This window comes from Emydura macquarii, unplaced genomic scaffold (assembly GCF_026122565.2).
Source record: "Emydura macquarii macquarii isolate MOO-44397 ecotype Brisbane River unplaced genomic scaffold, CSIRO-AGI_Emac_v2 contig_2681, whole genome shotgun sequence".
Taxonomy (NCBI): domain Eukaryota; kingdom Metazoa; phylum Chordata; order Testudines; family Chelidae; genus Emydura; species Emydura macquarii.
In genome coordinates, this window is record NW_027132818.1 from 2,430,588 (window position 1) to 2,448,648 (window position 18,061).

Here is an 18,061-nt window from a genome sequence, read left to right on the forward strand (position 1 = left end):
ATCTTATGAGTGAGACCTGTGCCTGGGAAAACAATCTGCTCACGCAAACTCTTAAATCCATCTCATTTGTGGAGATAAATAAACCTACTCCTGGCATTTTTAGCCCACTCAGAGCAAGACCGGAAGATAATGACATCTAGTTTTGCGACTACATCTGAATGTTTTGGCTTGACAATTAGTATTTCAAAGGCCAAGGATATGTAACAACCTGAGCCAAGCAAACAATATCTTGAACCGAATATCAGGTGTGATATAGCGAGGGCAGAAAGCTGTAGGAAAGTGATTTATGGCAGATACGTAAGCCTCAGAATGCTCAGAGCTCTGTTCCCTGCAGATTAGCTGAGTCTCCTTAGGGGGCAATTAGGAGCAGCTGAGCCAATTAGGGACCAGCCAGGTGCTCCATAAAAGCCCTCCGCCCCCAAACAGACAGTGCATGAGCTGGGAGGAGTAGGAGTGCCGAGTTGCAAGGAGGAAGAGACCAAAGTGCAGAGATCCTGTGGAGGAACAGGCTGGAGAAAGGTACCAGGCTCAAGAAGCCTGTAGGAGGGGGAAAATTAGCCCAGGAGAAGAGAAGTGCAGTTGGGAACCTGGTGCCAGCAGCACCTAGCTGCTTCTCATAGGGCCCCTGGGCTGGGACCCGGAGGAGCGGGTGGGCCCGGGTCCCTACCCCCTCCTTGGGGAAGATGGGGTGACTAGAGATGCCCTGACCCACTACAAGCAACCAAAGTGTGAGACCCGCTAGGGGGAGATCGGCTGCCTGCCACACAGGATTAATGGTGCAGCACTAAATGAACTGACATTTACCTACTTGAAAGTGTCCTCCTGACTTACAATCCTCTAATAGATGAGGATGTGAAGTCAATATTATCCAAAAAGCTAGCTTTGCATTTGGTTTGTGGAGAGAGGGAGTGGGGTGAAATAGCATTTGCACAAAGATTAAAATAAACAGACTGTTCTAGGATGCAGAGACATAGACATAGAATCAGTTTAACAACTGATTTAAGTTAAACTAGTGTAACCTCGCTGTAGATAAGACCAAAAATTATAGTTGAAAAGGATTACAGAAAAAAAAATTCTTGGTTTGTTTACTTTGTGCATTTGATAACACTTTGCATACAGCCACTTTCACTGTCTGACCTGCAGTCAGTCAGTTTCCCCTGTTGCATGTTTTCTTTCACAACTGGGGAGAGGAAAATATTTTAGAAAAAAGGAAGCTATTTTTGTAAAACCACAAAAATTGGCAGTGAGACTCCTGGGCAGGTGTTCATATCTGAAACAGTTTAAAATCATTATTAAAAAAAGGAAGTTTATGGTGTCCTTCTTTTTAAATGGGTAGAGCTTAAAAACCATATGTTTGTCTTCCATCTTAGAAAGTACAGAAGGGGGAAACGTATCTGTTCTGCAGCTCTGCTGCATTTTCCCCTTAGAGAAGCAAAGCAGGCACCATTATTATGGAGACAAGAGCTAGGGCCTTCAAACCTCCCACCAATGCTGAGATCTGTATGAATAATGCATAGGAGATCCTCTGACTCTATACCAGGAGTGGCCAAGCCATGGCTCGTGAGCCACATGTGGCTCTTTTGCAGTTGAAGTGCGGCTCACGGAGCCCCCCACATTTCCCCCCATTCTCCACCTACCAGACTGGGGAGAGGGGAGCTTGGAGCTTCTGCTCTATTGGGAGGACAGTCTTGAGGCTTTAACCCTGCTGGGTGGAGGGTGCTGCCGCCCCTCCCCCTACTCAGGGCTGAACTCCCAAGTCCTAGTGTGTCCCTCCTGTGGGGCTAAAGTCCCAGGACCCCCCTCCTCGCAGGGCAGAAGTTCCTAGCTCCATTACCCCACCGCAGGGCAGAAGCCCTGAGCTCCCCTTCTGCCCCAGTCTGGTAGGTGGAGATTGGGGGGGCGGGGGAGGGCTCCAGGAAATACTTCAAGGTTGTGCAAGTCTTGCAGCTTTCAAACTTGTGAAAATTATCGTATGCAGCTCAGAGGGGCAGTAAATTTGCCCAGCCCTTTTCAATGCGAGGTTCCTCTCAGCCTCCTGACTTTCCCTGCTCTTGGGCATGAGAAATTTTCCAACTGGCAGATTTTTGGATTCCTTCAGTCCTGCTTCCAACCTGGCATCCTATTCAAGAGCACAGACAGCATGTATTGAAAGATGGCAATTGAGGTTTAGTCACAGCTTGGATTGTTGCAGCTTTCATTTTGGAAAGCTGGTAGATTTTTCAGGATAAAAAAGAAAAGCATTATTGATATAGAGAGAGTTCTATGCCCATCGGCCTAGACAACATATCTTAAAAAGTCATTGTTTCCCGAACTTTGGAAAACTTAGCTCCTCTTCATGAAAATAAAGCCAGTCAGGGCCCATTACCTAGAAACTTGCTAGTGTAGGTCTTCATAATATGATCCTTCCTCTTCTTTCATACGTGCTTTGAGCAGTGAACATTTAAAGTGACATTTAAAATATTATCATTAATATCTGAGCTAGCACCTATTAAAATGAATGGGCAGTTCACACCTCAGAGCTATTGTTTGTTTGAGACTGTCTGCTAACTTAGGCAGACACTTCATCGGTTACACTCCGGGCACATTTTATGTTTTGTTGGCAATCATAACAGCGAGAGATTTACTTTCCACTGCCCCATCCCCCAGTGGAAGCTGAGACTTGAGAACAATTGTGAGATATGTCCACACACACCCTGGTAGCCTTTTGCACCCATCTAAAGGGGCATACTCCATACTTTGGGAGCTCTGCCTTACAGTAATGTTAACGATCTGTTTTAAACCCAAACAAGTGGGGAAATTGAAACTTTATCCTTAATTCACTGCAAGAGTGCAGTAAGTTGTAACAGGTGCCTGATATATGGGAGTGAAAATGCTGTATGTGCTGTAACATAGCTACAATGGAGACAGAATTCTAGATAGAACGGAAGCATGGGATTAAGTCATACCTTCGGAGTGACTTCTAGTGCAGGTTTCTGTGTGGTTATGGTGTTTGTTTTCTTAGCAAATGTTTGTCAGAGGAAATACTCACCTGAAATTCATACGATGGTATGGGGCATTCTAGGCTCTGTTGTCTCTCTTGGGTCCAGCACCAGTCTTAGGGTATGTCTACATTGCAATTAGACACGTGCAGCTGGCCCATGCCAGCTGACTCTGACTCAGGCTAAGCAGAGTCCTAATTAAGCCCTGGGAGCCCAAGTCAGCAGTGTAGACATACCCTTAGTGGTTCTTAACCTTTCCAAACTACTGTACCCCTGAAGCCTGAGTCCCACCCCCACGGGGCTGAGGCATGTAACTTAGTTTCATGGTGCCCCTGTGGCTCCAGGCAATTGCCTTTCTTGCCACCCCCAATACCAGCTCTGCACTTGCGACCCCTCTAAAACCCCAGGTTAAGAAACACTGCGTCTCTGGTTTGCCAAGACAGGCAAATCAGAGTGCACTATATGAAGCCAGAGTGAGAGTTTTTAGCAGGGATCTTCACTAAGAAAATGTAACCTTCAGGCTCTAATTTCAAAGAAAAAATACCAGCAGAAACACATCATCTTTGTGTTACTTTGGTAGGTGTGGTTAGTAAAATTAGCTGCCATTGTCCATTTGTGCGAGGCGGTTTGATGCATGTTTAGGTCTGAGTATAGTGTGACTATTTACACAGACAGCACGTCTACATGATCGACTTATCTGGATCGATTGAGTGGTCAGTGAAGACCCACTCAATCGATCCAGAAGTTGAAGCTATTAATCCACCCCCTCACGTTGCGTAGCGCTGCGTCAACAGGAACACGGTTCTCGTTGGCGCAATGCAGTGAAGACAGCGCGCAGAAGAGAAGCACAGCAGTCGACGGGAGTTACACAAACTACTCTGCATAGCTTATGTAACTCCTGTTGACTGCTGCCGAATCGCCTGGTAAGTGTAGACCAAGCCAGAGAAGACTGGGAAAGGGACCAGCTGATGAATATCAAGTCTTTCCATTTACCTTTTTGTGTTATGTATTGCTCATAGGAATCCCAGGTAACTATGAGACCCTATGACTAATTTCCAATCTGAAGGAAGGCTGTGTAAATGGTGCTTTCAGCTCACAATTGTTCATACAAAATTTTTTTTTGGTTTCATTCTTCAGGGTTCAAATTTCTGGAGTGACATTTTGAGTTTCAAGTTCAAATGAACCTAAAGTTTCCAAAGAAACTAAGCCAAATCATTCCCTTTTTGCTTGGCTTTGAGCGGAAAACATGTCCAGGTATTGAACTTTGCCTGGTTTCCAACTGTCACCATACATGACTCCCTCTTCTCATAAAACTTAGATTTGCTAGCAAACCTGAGCTATCAGTGAACCTGACCTGAGAAACTAGGGAAAAATCTTCTGCTACAATAGTTTTTCACAGCCAGTCTGAAATGTGTCTGAGCTGCTCCTGAAACTAGCTGGGGAAAATTAATCAACTATACAACCACTTGAACTCACTCCAAGAAAACCTATCTGAAAAACCTAGGGCCACATTGTGGACCCACCCATACAGCTACACACTGTGAGGAAGTCAGGGGCTGCAAGTGAAAAGAGGGCAGAGAGTAGGCAAAACCATTGCTCCCCATCCTGCCCTGCATGTGGTAACACCTAGATCTGACCAGCCACATGGAAAGGCATATGCGGAAAGAATGCTGCGTTTCCTGAATGAGTGTTGAGACTAGCTAGTTGCCATTGTGCTTCTCTGTGGCAAAGTGTTACCTGATGCTTTCTAGAGGGTAGAACGAAATGCCACAGTTCAGCCCAGAGGGCCTGATTTTAAAGCTCATTGACGTCAATGGATAGAAACACTTTTAACTTACTAAGAAAGGCTGTTGCTTTCTTCTTAAGGATATTTACAGTTCTGTTTACAGCTCATCACCATGTTTCATTGGCCAAAGCCATTAGGTGGCATAATGGGCTTAGCAATGTAGAGTTGCCAATGCCAGGGCCTTGTCCTGCTTCAGTTGAAATTAATGGCAGGAATGGGCCCAGCCCCAGAGAGTCCTCCTTTGGCACAATATCACGTACTGCTTTTTCGGCAGTTTGTAATGCAAAAAGAGGAAATGTTAGGGGCTTCAGGGCAGGGACTGTCACTTCCTGTATGTTTGCACAGCACCTGGCATGATGAGTGAGGCTTCTATTGCAACATAAATGATAAATAACAAGTGTTTCAGAAAAGGGGAGAGAGGATGGGAATTCTAAATAGATGGGTGGCATCGGTGTGAAAGCAATCCTGAACTGGAAAGATTAGCAAAGAGAATAGACAGGCTCTCAAGAGTGTGATGATAGAGTGAGCAGTCGGGAATAAGTGAATTGGAGGTATATTAACAAATACACATATTGCGCCAAATTCATCACTGACTTACTCATAATTCAAGGGCAGAATTTAACCCATCATATAACATTAACATTGAAAAAATATTATAGTAAACTCTTCATCTATGCTCTTCACATTTGTCTGATATACACTACATTGTCCAGTACAAAGCATGTTGTAGTACATTTCTTTTTTAAAATCATGCTTTCTGAAATAAAATTACCCGTTTGTTGATTCAGACTTCATAGTGGAATTCTGAGATGTAGAAATCAAGAGGCAAATTTTTAAATTCAATTTCCCAGAGCAAAAAAAAAACACCCAAACCAACTCTTAAATCTACGGACAAAATTCTTCCCATTTAGCTGAATTGTGGCTCTCCTATCTGCAGTATGAATATCTACTAATTTGTATTCATTTTACTTGCACAACTCCCATTGGCAATACAGATCATAATGGAGAACTTAGTACCACACCTATCCCTGACTGACTCAGATACCACTGACCTTACTCAAGTAACACTCCAATCAATTTGCACAAGAGTTTTGCCCAAATAAGCATTGAAAGATTGGACACTTTATTTTTAAATCTTCTCCTTGAATCCTAAAGCCTCTGATATTTATTCCATGCTAATGCCCTATCAGAGTATTTTTGCCTCTTGCTCTGTTGTCCAATGATTTATGGGGATTCCTCTAACTATGCTTCTTTGTGACAGTGAGCTCAGCTGATTAGGTGTATGGTCCTTCAAACCCTTGCTACTAGTCCCACTGACCACTCAGGGTGATGAGTACTACACTTGGTATTATCTGTTTGCAGGTTGGGTCCTATGTGGGTAACAATGACACTGGTGACATAGGTCTGTATTGCTTTACTTGGATGCCAGGTCAGCTGGGAACAGCTGCAGCCCCTGAGAAGTGGTTGGCAGAAGCATTATGCCTGAGTACCTTAGGGGAAATTCCATTTGAAAATTTGTAGTTTATTCCTACCGATTGCACCTGGCCAAACAGGGTTTTGGAAAGCGTTTTGGGTGCTGTCATTCCTGGGGCTACTGACTTTCCAGTTTAAAGCAACAGAGCCTAGTAAAAGCCAGCAGAGAGCATCAGGAGGATTCTAATGGAGCCCACTGGAATTTCTGCCAAGGTTAAGCACAGTGGTGCTAGAGAAGCACCCTTGGAAACTGTACCTACCTGTACTAAAGGAATAGTATGCACACCACTCAGAGCCGCTCTCCCAGCACTGACAGATTGCACAGGGCAGGAAAGGACTCAGTGAGTGCCTACTCACCATCCTCCCAGAGCAGCTGCTGTGAGGCAATTTTAACTTGGTCCTAAATATTTAAAAGTAAACTATTCATGCACTGAGAGCATGTCTGATGAACAATGTCTTTTTTGTTAACCTGCCACAATTAAAGTTCACTGTGCTGTGTTTGCTTTAGTATATTACAACCATAGTATGACATGTTTCTTGTGTGTAGGACACACTTTCAGGATAAATATAATGCTACCAATCAGGAGTATGGACAGATCTAATAAAGACAGGTACTTATCCCACTGTATTATTAATGAAATTGGTAGGCCTCAGTTGCTCTCCTGGTTGTCATAGAAATAGCCTGAGCCGCTGGCCTCTAGAAAACATAAAAGAACAGCAAGTGCAAGACCACACATTCCACCCTGCCTTGTAGATTAGTCAGCCTGTCAAACAAGAGCAAAGCATCAGTGGATAGATAGTCTATAAAGCAGAAAGCCACACAGTAAAGAGCCTCACAGACTAAACCCAGAAACGTAAGTACTTGTCTTTGTTTTGTCTTTTAAAAAAACATGCACTGCTGTGATTAAAAGAGCAGCATTTAATATCTTGTGCATTTTTGCAACAGGCAGTTTCTCTTATGGCACAATTACTTCCCTGCCATTAACTCTCTCTTCCAGACTGAAAGTTGGTATTTAAATACGTGGTTTTGTTTTCACTGAGAATTGATAGTAAATGCCTCAAGGTAGGAGGCTTGTCTTCTATGTGCCTGTAAATGTATCTGTTCGTTTTTGGCTCACTATAGATAGTAAACAAATAATAAATCTATAAGCAATAATGCTAAGGAATGATTTTACTATGGAAATAGTTAGCCCAATCCTGCACATTTTTTCTTTATGCAAGTAGTTTAATAAAGGTCAATGGGAATATTTGTGTGAGTAATGCCAGAGTAGATGAATAAGGATTGGGTCCACTGTGTGTAATTTTCTATGGATAAAACTGCCATTTGAAAAGGAATGGAAGAGGAGAATCAGGAAAACAGCACATATGTTTGTTCCTTGATTTAACTTGTAAATTCAGAATCATGCTAGTGATATATTAAGCAACAAATGCTGCTGTTTGGCTCTGAAATCCTAGCATCAGTGACAAAAATGTATAAATAGGAATGATTACACCATAGTTGAAGGCATGATGTGAACTATATATAATTCTCCTCTATAACTTCACTCAACTTGATCAGTGGTTATTATTGTTTTTCATCTTTTTTCTTTTTAATATAGGGTTTGAACCAAAGAAAAAAATAAAATAAAATACACTTACACTTACTATATTTTTTTAGTCAATAGAATCTCAATTATTTTTCCAGCCTTAGAAAATGTTTCATACTTAACTTAACCTTCTTCCCAGGACAAGTTAGAAAAGGCATAAAGAAATAAAAATTAACTGCATGCAAGATTCTTGATCTAGGCCATGATTCTGCATACACATGCTTGAGTAACTTTACATATATAAGTAGCGCAGTTGATGGGGGGAAAAAATGGATGGAGTTTTTTGTTTCTGTAATAAAATGACTGTGCTGTTTAAAAGCTAGAATTATCCTATATGTTCTATAGTCAAGATCTTCATGAAACCAAGTAAAAATGAAAAATTACCAGAAGTAACTAGTGATTTTAGTATTTCAACTTTTAGGTGCCCAACCTGAGACACCTTACAGGGCCTTGATTTTCAAAAAGTGCTGAAGAACCCATACTCAGAACATCAACCCTCCTTTATTTTTTCCACCAGCCACACAACTTATCTATGTAAAGTTACTCATGCATATGTATGAAGGATGAAGTAAGATGCATCAAATGCAAGATGATATAAGATGTTTGAGACTGGGCACCCAAAACCTGAAGCACTCAATCACTAGTCACTTTTGAAAATTTAGGCTATTGTACAATTGAGTAACCAAGCATTTGATCATCAGTATATTATGTTTACTAAATGAAATCATTCAGTGGGAAGCTGGAACATGCATGCACTCACAGATAAATGCACATTCATGCATGTACACAGGTTTTTTTTGGTAATACTCTATTCTTTAAAACCACTGGAAACTCAGAATCCTAAAACTATTGATTATATATATTCAGAGTATATATGGTCAGTGTTACCAATACCTAAGTAGATCATACTTGTAAGGTATAGACTTCCGAAAGACTGAACAAAGCTATCATGTTTGAGGAAAAGGGATTAGATAATTTAGTTTTAGTATTTTCCTATAAGAGGCAAGTCAGAAAGTTATTAAAATGATAGCTACTATATAATTTAAAAATAAGACAAATATCATTCCATGAAATAAAACTATATACATTTGTTTTAAAATTTCTCTTTATGACAAACTTCAGGTTTGATCATGCAGCCCTAACACACTCTTAGTCAATGGGCCTACTCATGTGAGTGAGGAATAGTCATAAGAATAGCCATACTGCGTCAGACCAATGGTCCATCTAGTCCAGTATCCTGTCTTCTGACAGTGGCCAATGCCAGGTGCTTCAGAGGAAGTGAACAGAACAGGGCAATTTATTGTGTGATCCATCCCCCGTCATCCACTCCCAGCTTCTAGCAGTCTGAGGTTTAGGGAAATCCAGAGCATTGGATTGTATCCCTGACCATCTTGGCTAATGGCCATTGAGGGACCTGTCCTCCATGAATTTATCTAATTCTTTTTTTTAAAGTTTTTTAAGTTTTACTTTTGACCTTCACAACATCCCCTGGCAACAAGTTCCACAGGTTGACTACATGTTGTGTGAAGAAGTACTTCCTTATGTATGTTTTAAACCTGCTGTCTATTAATTTCATTGGGTGACCCTTGGGTCATATGTTATAGGAAGGGGTAAATAACATTTCATTATTCATTTTCTCCACATCAGTTATGATTTTATAGACCTCTATCATATCCCCCCTCAGTCATCTCTTTTCTAAGCTGAACAGTCCCAGTCTTTTTAATCTCTGCTCATATGGAAATTTTCATACCCCTAATTATTTTTGTTGCCCTTCTCTGTACTTTTTCCAGTTCTAATATAACCTTTTTTGAGATGGGGTGACCAGAACTATATGCAGTATTCAAGGTGTAGGCATAGCATGTATTTATATAATGGCATTATATTTTCTGTCTTATCTACCTCTTTCCTAATGATTCCTAACATTCTGTTTTTTTACCGTCACTGCACACTGAGTAGATCTCTTCAGAGGACTATCCACAATGATCCCAAGATCTTTCTTGAGTGGTAACAGCTAATTTAGACCCTATTGTTCTGTGTATATATAGTTGGGTGTGTTGAAGCAGAGAGATCACCCACCAGTACAGAAGGGGTTAAAGAGAACCTATGGGCCCAGTTAGCTCTGCCCTGTTATACTTGCAGCCAATGCCAGGCCTGGAGGGGGAAGAGAAGGAGAGAACCTGGCTCAGTTTGGGGCTGACTGGTGAAGAGGCAGGAGCTAGCTGCATCCCTACCTGAGGGAAAGGGTCACTAGCCTGCCAACCAAGGCAGCCACCAGAAAATAAAAACCATTTCCCTGACTAATGGAAACAGTGGAAGAGATTTAGGAGTACTCAGCCTAAGAGATAACTGGGTGACAAAGGCACAGAGACCTTGTGGGGTTCTAGTCCCGCCAAACTTATGGGTGCTCCTCCTGGAGGAACCTGGGACTGCAGCAGGATGCCACCCATGGGGGATGTTACTAGAGACAAGCCACCACAGCGATTTGGATTATAAGGCCCACACCCCAAACCAAAGGGACAGCAGTAGGAAGTAGCTGAGATCAATTGACATAGACTTCCCACTGTGAGGTCCTCTATTCAGGAGTTGACTCACACAAGGCCCTGGGCTGGGACCTGGTGGAGTGAGAGGGTCCCACTGCCTTAAAGACTGAGGCACCTTGACCAGGGAAGCAAGGGCTTCGAAATCATGTTCCAACTTCAAGGCTGCCCAGCCCTCCAAGATCCCTGTTACACTGGGATTATGTTTTCCAATGTGCATTACTTTGCATTTATCAACACTGAATTCCATCTGCCATTTTGTTGTCCAGACATCCCGTTTTGTGAGATCCTTTTGTAACTCTTCACTGTCTGTTTTGTACTTAACTATCCTGAATAATTTTGTATCATCTGCAAACTTTGCCACCTCACTTTTTACCTTTTTCTGGATCACTTATGAATATGTTGAACAGCACTGGCCCCAGTACAGACTTTTCGGGAATCCTGCTATTTACCTCTCTTTACTGTGAAAACTGACCTTTTGTTCCTAACCTTTATTTCCTATCTTTCAGTCAGTTACTGATCCATGAGAGGACCTTTCCTCTTGTCCCAGGACTGCTTACTTTGCTTAAGACCCTTTGATGAGGGACCTCTGAAAGTTCAAGTGCACTATACCCACTGGATCACCCTTGTCCACATGTTTGTTGACCCACCTCAAAGAATTCTAATAGATTGGTGAGGCATGATTTCCCTTTACAAAAGACGTGTTGACTCTTCCCCAACAAATCGTGTTCATCTAAGTGTCAATAATTCTGTTCTTTACTATAATTTCTACCAATTTGCCTGGTAATGAAGTTAGTCTTACTAGCAGGTAACTGCCAGGATCGCCTCTGAAGCCTTTTTAAAAAATCGGCAGTTCTGCAATTTCATATTTGGATTCCTTCAGAACTCTTGGTTGAATACCATCTGGTCCTGGTGATTTATTAGAGTTTAATCTATCAATTCATTCCAAAACCTCAATCTGGGACAGTTCTTCATATTTTTCACCTTAACAGAATGGCTCAGGTGTGGGAATCTCCTTCACATTCTCTGCAATGTAGACTGATGCAAATAATTCATTTAACTTCTCTGCAATGACCTTGTCTTCTTGGATGGTCCTTTAGCACCTTGGTAGTCCAATGGCCCCACTGATTATTTGGCAGGTTTTGTGATTCTGATGTACTTTAAAAAAAATTGCTGTTAGTTTTTGTGTCTTTTGCTAGTTGCTCTCCAAATTCTTTTTTTGGCCTGCCTAATTATACTTTTCCTGAGTTGCCAGAGTTTATGCTCGTTACTATTTTTCTCAGTAGGATTTGACTTCCAATGTTTAAAGGATGTCTTTTTGTTTCTAACTGCCTCTTTTGCTCTGGTGTTTTGCTGTGGTGGTGAGTTTTTTTTGGTGCTTTTGTACCTTCCATCTGACAAGTGTTTGTTTAAAAATATTTAGGACACTATTAGGGCTCTAGGCAGATCCCATGATAGAGTGCAGAATGGAGACACAATATCTTACTGGAGCTGCTGAAATGGTGGGCCTACTTTTCCACTGTTATACCAGATTTACACTATTGATTTCACTGAGGTTACTCCCGTGGAATGGAAAAATCTGGCCCATTGTGCTTCAGTAGACACAATGAGTCCAATTCACCATTGCCTGGCACTTTGTATAGCCATTTGACCAATTCAAATTGGGTGTAAAATGCAGTCATTCTGATTTGGTAGCATTTTACACCACTTGGGTCTCTATTTGTACATACGATGCAGGCCACAGGTGAAGGACTAGTCTGTGCAACCAGTGTCACCTTTTGACAGGAATGCAGTGTGCACTTTCATCAACACACACCCACATGGGACTAGCTCCAGAACTATTTTGGGGACGCTAACTCTGCCTATGGTGTTAGGTTTATACAATCTTTAAGGAAGACCATGGAATGCAACAGTGCCTGGACTCTGCAGAGGTGCATGAGAGAGAAGTCCCCTTGTATTCTCTTCTACCCATGTGCTCTGATGCAGAGCTGAGAACAATCTTGCTCTGATCAACTGAAGCTCACAACACCCCTGTGAGGTAGGAAAATATTATCATCCCCATTTATTGGGGGCTAATACCTTCTTATTCCTGTTGGGTCTGTTTTTTATATTAATTTGCTTTACTTAATTTTAAACATTACAGCCCCATGTCTCTGAAAATGTTTTCTTCCAATATCCACAAAAACATCTAGTGGGAGTGACAGGCTGCTATGATACCACATGCTTGACTAAACCAAACACTAACAGTGTCAGTAACTGATCCAGTGGCATTCACTAGCTTGCTATTTCAAAAGAATGCTAATTTGCATCCTTCACATGCCCAGACTTGAACAAGGATATTTATTCTATGGTATCTAAGACCCAATCCCGCAAACACTTCTTCACACACACAATTTTACTTGTTTGAATAGTCCTATTGGAGTTCATGGGACTACTCACATGAGTAAAGTTATGCACTTGCATGAATGTTTGCAAGATCTGAGTATAAGGTTCAATTTTACATATTTTGTCTTTTAAAAAAATGCTTTCAACCTATGAACAAGTTGGCAACCTTATGTCCAACAGCACTCCCACTATAACTGTTTGGCTGCTCCACTTAGAGATAGCAGCCTTAATTTCCCCAGTGCAAGATTTTGTAAATATAATTTGCAGTTTAATAACAATAATAGTAGATCATACGGTGGTCTTGAACCTGCACCCCCAAAGTCTTTAGAACTTCAGCTTAATCATTAGGTTATTGAACCACATGCTAGTAGTGCCAGAGAAGGAATGGCCATTTTTGAGGAAAATCGTCTCACCCTGGTCACAGAAAAACACCAAAAAAGGAAGGACTGTCATGCAGTGATCATTGCCCAACCCTACCTTCCACCACCACCTGAAATGTCTGCCAACGAGTCTACAGCTCAAGGATCAGACTCCTCAGTCACCAAAGGATCCATATAAAATAAAACAAGTGAAAGAGATCATCCTCAACTCAAGGGATTGCCACCACTGATTAGTGCTGGGTTTTTCCTACATTTATCTGCAGTGTAACTAAATAAATACATAAACTGACTAAACCAAAAAAATCTCCTAAATCCTAATTCTCCCATAATCCTACACAGTGAATTCATTAGACCCCCATACAGTAAACTGGACATTCTGGGCCAAACCCAGGATTTTAGTGCCTCCACAGCATGGATCCCACCATGGCTTCATAGTAAAGCCAGGTATCTCATCTGATGTAAAAGCTTGTAAGGGCCTGACTCTCATTTGTAGTAAGACCCCTTTACACCATTATGCAATGTAAATATAAGGTTTCCTTAGACTGCCAGATTGGCTTTAGTGTGCTTAACATTAAGAACATAGTTTGTAATCTCATTAAGGACGTAAGTAGCTTCAATGAATTCAAAGTTAAGCACGTGAATAAGTTTTTGCAGGATGGGGCCTTGGAGATGTGGTTTTACAGTTTCAGATAAGGACTAAAAATTATGTCCAGAAAATCTGATAGGTTTTCATGTAAATATAGATAATCTTTACGCTGTGTATAGTGGGAAGAGGAAGATGTCATCCTTGTTTCTACAAAGGTGCATGTCAAAAACTTTCAATTAGTCACAATTTGAACATAAACACAACCATCAAAAGGAAATCCCATGCATTTTTTCAAATCATTTTTCTAGAGATAGTCAATATTAAATATAAAACTAAAAATATACAAAGATGAAAGCAAGTCTGGAGTGCTCTTTGCTCATTAAGGCTAACTAATTAAAAATGCTAAAAGTTTGCTTTTGTCCTTCTAGTTCTGTTTTGTGATTTCTATGTGAGAAGGTTAGCAACTTCATAACTTTACTTGGCAAGATATATATTTAAATAATACAGAGCAGAGATCCTCAGCTTGTGCCTTCTGAGCCTTTTCAGAGTGCTAAATATAGCTTTTCTGGTGTGCATGTGTCTGAAGGGTTTTCTGCTTGCTCTGACTGAACCCTGGCAAAAATAATGGAGTGCTGTTTAATAATTCTCCCTAACTATCTGAGGTATGTGTTGCTCTATCTGGCATAAAGCTGTTGTAGAGGCACATGCAATACCTGTGTGAATGCAAAACCATTAGTGTGGGAGGGATAGTTATTTTTTAAATACAAAAAATAACTTAAATAGCATGGCCTGATTTAAGCCAACAAAACCAAAGGAAAATTACATAGTCATGGCTGCCAATCCATTCTTACTGTCATGCTTACCTACTTATTGCAGCACATGAGCTGTGAAATATAGTATGTAGTTCTGATATCCCTTTAATACCTATGAATAAGGTGAGAGATGGTCAGTCTACATAGAGTTCTAATTCTAAATGTCTTTGCTTTTGTCCAGCACCCTTAACATTTTTTTCATAGAGGCATGGGGTGGTTGTTTTTGTTTTAATTCAGTCTGTGTACATTAGTCAGGCTCCCAAATTATATGGATTTAAGATATACAGTGCTTGATACAGCATTTTCCCGTAGTCACATGTTAACACAAGTAATCAATGATAGTTTTTAATTACTTTTTCTTCTGAACAGAGAGTGGAAGAACTGGAGCACTGTCATGGATGGGTATAAACTATTCAGGAAGGACAGGCAGGGGCGAAGGGGTGGAGGAGTTGCACTGTATGTAAAAGAGCACTATGGTTGCTCTGAGCTCCAGTATGAAACTGGAGATAAGTCAATTGAGTGTCTCTGGGTTACGCTTAGAAGCAAGAACAATAAAGGTGATGTCATGGTGGGTGTCTGTTATAGACCACCAGACCAGGAGGATGAGGTAGATGAGGCTTTTTTTACTCAACTAGGGAAAGTTTCCAGTTCACAGGACCTGGTTCTCATGGGGGACTTCAATAACCCTGACATCTGCTGGAAGAGCAATACAGCAGAGCACAAACAATCCAGGAAGTTTTTGGAGAATGTCGCTGACAATTTCCTGGTGCAAGTTCTGGAGCAACCCACTAGGGGCTGTGCTTCTCTTGACCTGCTGCTCACAAACAGGGAAGATTTGGTAGGGGAAGTAGAAGTGAGTGGCAACCTAGGCAGCAGTAACCATGAGATGGTCGAGTTCAGGATCCTGACAAAAGGAAGAAAGGAGAACAGCAGGATACGGACCATGGACTTCAGAAAAGTGGACTTTGACTCCCTCAGGGAACTGATGGGCAGGATTCCTTGGGAGGCTAATATGAGGGGGAAAGGAATCCAAGAGAGCTGGCTGTATTTTAAAGAGACCTTATTGAGGGCACAGGAGCAAACCATCCCGATGTGCAGAAAGAATAGCAAATATGGTAGGCATCCAGCTTGGCTTAACAAAGAAGTCTTTGGTGAACTTAAACACAAAAAAGAAGCTTACAAGAAGTGGAAGCTTGGTCAGATGACTAGAGAGGATTATAAAAACACTGCTCAAACATGCAGGAATGAAATCAGGAAGGCCAAAGCACAATTGGAGTTGCAGCTAGCAAAGGACTTGAAAGGGAACAAGAAGGGTTTCTACAGGCATGTTGCCAACAAGAGGAAGATTAGGGAAAGTGTGGGCCCCTTAGAGAATGAGGGAGGCAACCTAGTGACAGAGGATGTGGAGAAAGCTGAGGTACTCAATGCCTTTTTTGCCTCTGTCTTCACAGACAGGATCAGCTCCCAGACTACTGTACTGGGTGGCAAAGAATGGGAAGGAGGCGAACATCCTGCAGTGCTGAAGGAACAGGTCCAAGACTATTTAGAAGTATTGGACATACACAGGTCCATGGGGCCGGATGCAATGCACCCGAGGGTGCTGAGGGAATTGGCTGAGGTGATTTCAGAGCCATTGGCTATTATCTTTGAAAGCTCGTGGCAACAGGGGCAGGTCCCTGACGACTGGAAAAAAGCAAATATAGTGCCCATCTTCAAAAAAGGGAGGAAAGAGGATCCAGGGAAATACAGACCGGTCAGCCTCACTTCAATCCCTGGAAAAATAATGGAGCAAGTCCTTAAGAAATCCATTTTAAGGCACTTGGAAGAGAGGAAGGTGATCAGGAACAGTCAACACGGATTCACCAAGGGAAAGTCATGCCTGACCAACCTGATTGCTTTCTATGATGAGGTGACTGGCTCTGTGGATGTAGGGAAGGCTGTGGATGTGATATACCTTGACTTTAGCAAAGCTTTTGATACTGTCTCTCACAGTATTCTTATCAGCAAGTTAAAGAAGTATGGGTTGGATGAATGGACTATAAAATGGATAGAGAACTGGCTAGAGCATAGGGCTCAACGAGTAGTGATCAATGGCTCCATGTCTAGCTGGCAACCGGTCACAAGCGGAGTGCCCCAGGGGTCGGTCCTGGGGCCGGTTTTGTTCAACATCTTCATTAATGATCTGGAGGATGGGGTAGATTGTACCCTCAGCAAGTTTGCGGATGACATTAAGCTGGGGGGAGTGGTAGATACCCTGGAAGGTAGGAATAGGATACAGAAGGACCTAAACAAACTGGAGGATTGGGCCAAAAGAAATCGAATGAGGTTCAACAAAGATAAGTGCAGAGTCCTCCACTTAGGAAGGAAGAATCCCATGCACAGCTATAGACTGGGGACCGACGAACTGGGCAACAGCTCTGCAGAAAGGGACCTGGGGGTAATGGTGGATAAAAAGCTGGATATGAGTCAGCAGTGTGCCCTGGTTGTCAAGAAGGCTAGTAGCATACTGGGCTGTGTTAGGAGGGGCATTGCCAGCAGGACGCGGGAAGTGATTATTCCCCTCTATTCAGCATTGGTGAGGCCTCATTTAGAGTATTGTGTCCAGTTTTGGGCCCCCCACTACAAAAAGGATATAGACAAGTTGGAGAGAGTCCAGTGGAGGTCAACAAAAATGATTAGGGGGCTGGAGCACAGGACTTATGAGGAGAGGCTAGGGGAACTGGGCTTGTTTAGTCTGCAGAAGAGAAGAATGAGGGGGATTTGATAGCAGCCTTTAACTACCTGAAAGGCGGTTCCAGGGAGGATGGGGCTAGGCTGTTCTCGGTGGTGGCAGATGACAGAACAAGGAGCAACGGTCTCAAGTTGCAGTTGGGGAGGTCTAGGTTGGACATTAGGAAAAAGTTCTTCACTAGGAGGGTGGTGAAGCACTGGAATGGGTTACCTAGGGAGGTGGTGGAATCTCCATCTTTAGAGGTTTTTAAGCTGAGGCTTGACAAATCCCTGGCTGTGATGATATAGCTGAGGTTAGTCCTGCTTTGAGCAGGGGGTTGGACTAGATGACCTCCTGAGGTCCCTTCCAACTCTAATATTCTATGATTCTAAAGCACTCTGTGAAGAAACTAATTGTATAGGCTTGAGGCTTCCATTAAATGGGCTTAGTTTCCCTAAGACAGCAGCAGTTTTACACAACAATCACTGACTATTGCTTTTTTGGTTTCCCTAATATATAGCAAATCTGTAATTAACAGAAAAATTACTGGGCATAATTAAAGCATCTAAAATGAGAAACAAAAAATAAATTAAAATAAAAACACAAAATTCCCTTTGTTACCAGAAGCTGGTAAGAAAAGAAAAAAATCATTTGGCAAGGAAGTTTTTCAGACAGTGTGCTATAAAATGGTTTAAAATGCTGGAAAACTGGAACAATTTTAAAAATGCTTAGTTGAAACAATCAAAGCTGAATTACTCTGATGGTCAGTTTATGATCAGTGTGACTTTCAGCTAGCTTTTCTTTTCTTAAAAATAAAAAATAAGCCAA

General features: G+C 41.9%; 1 protein-coding gene across 2 annotated transcripts in view; it reads left to right on the plus strand.

Annotated features, from left to right (window-relative positions):
* Window positions 1-442: 442 nt before the first annotated feature.
* The window catches only part of EPCIP (exosomal polycystin 1 interacting protein), a 36,624-nt gene continuing 19,005 nt past the window's right edge, over window positions 443-18,061 (plus strand). Inside the window, exon 1 of one of the 2 annotated variants that reach the window (XM_067565647.1) lies at window positions 443-519. The gene's annotated coding sequence lies outside the window, so the exon portion shown is untranslated. Of the gene's footprint in view, window positions 520-6,838; window positions 7,092-18,061 lie in introns of those variants that run through there. The other variant, XM_067565648.1, reaches the window with a different exon arrangement.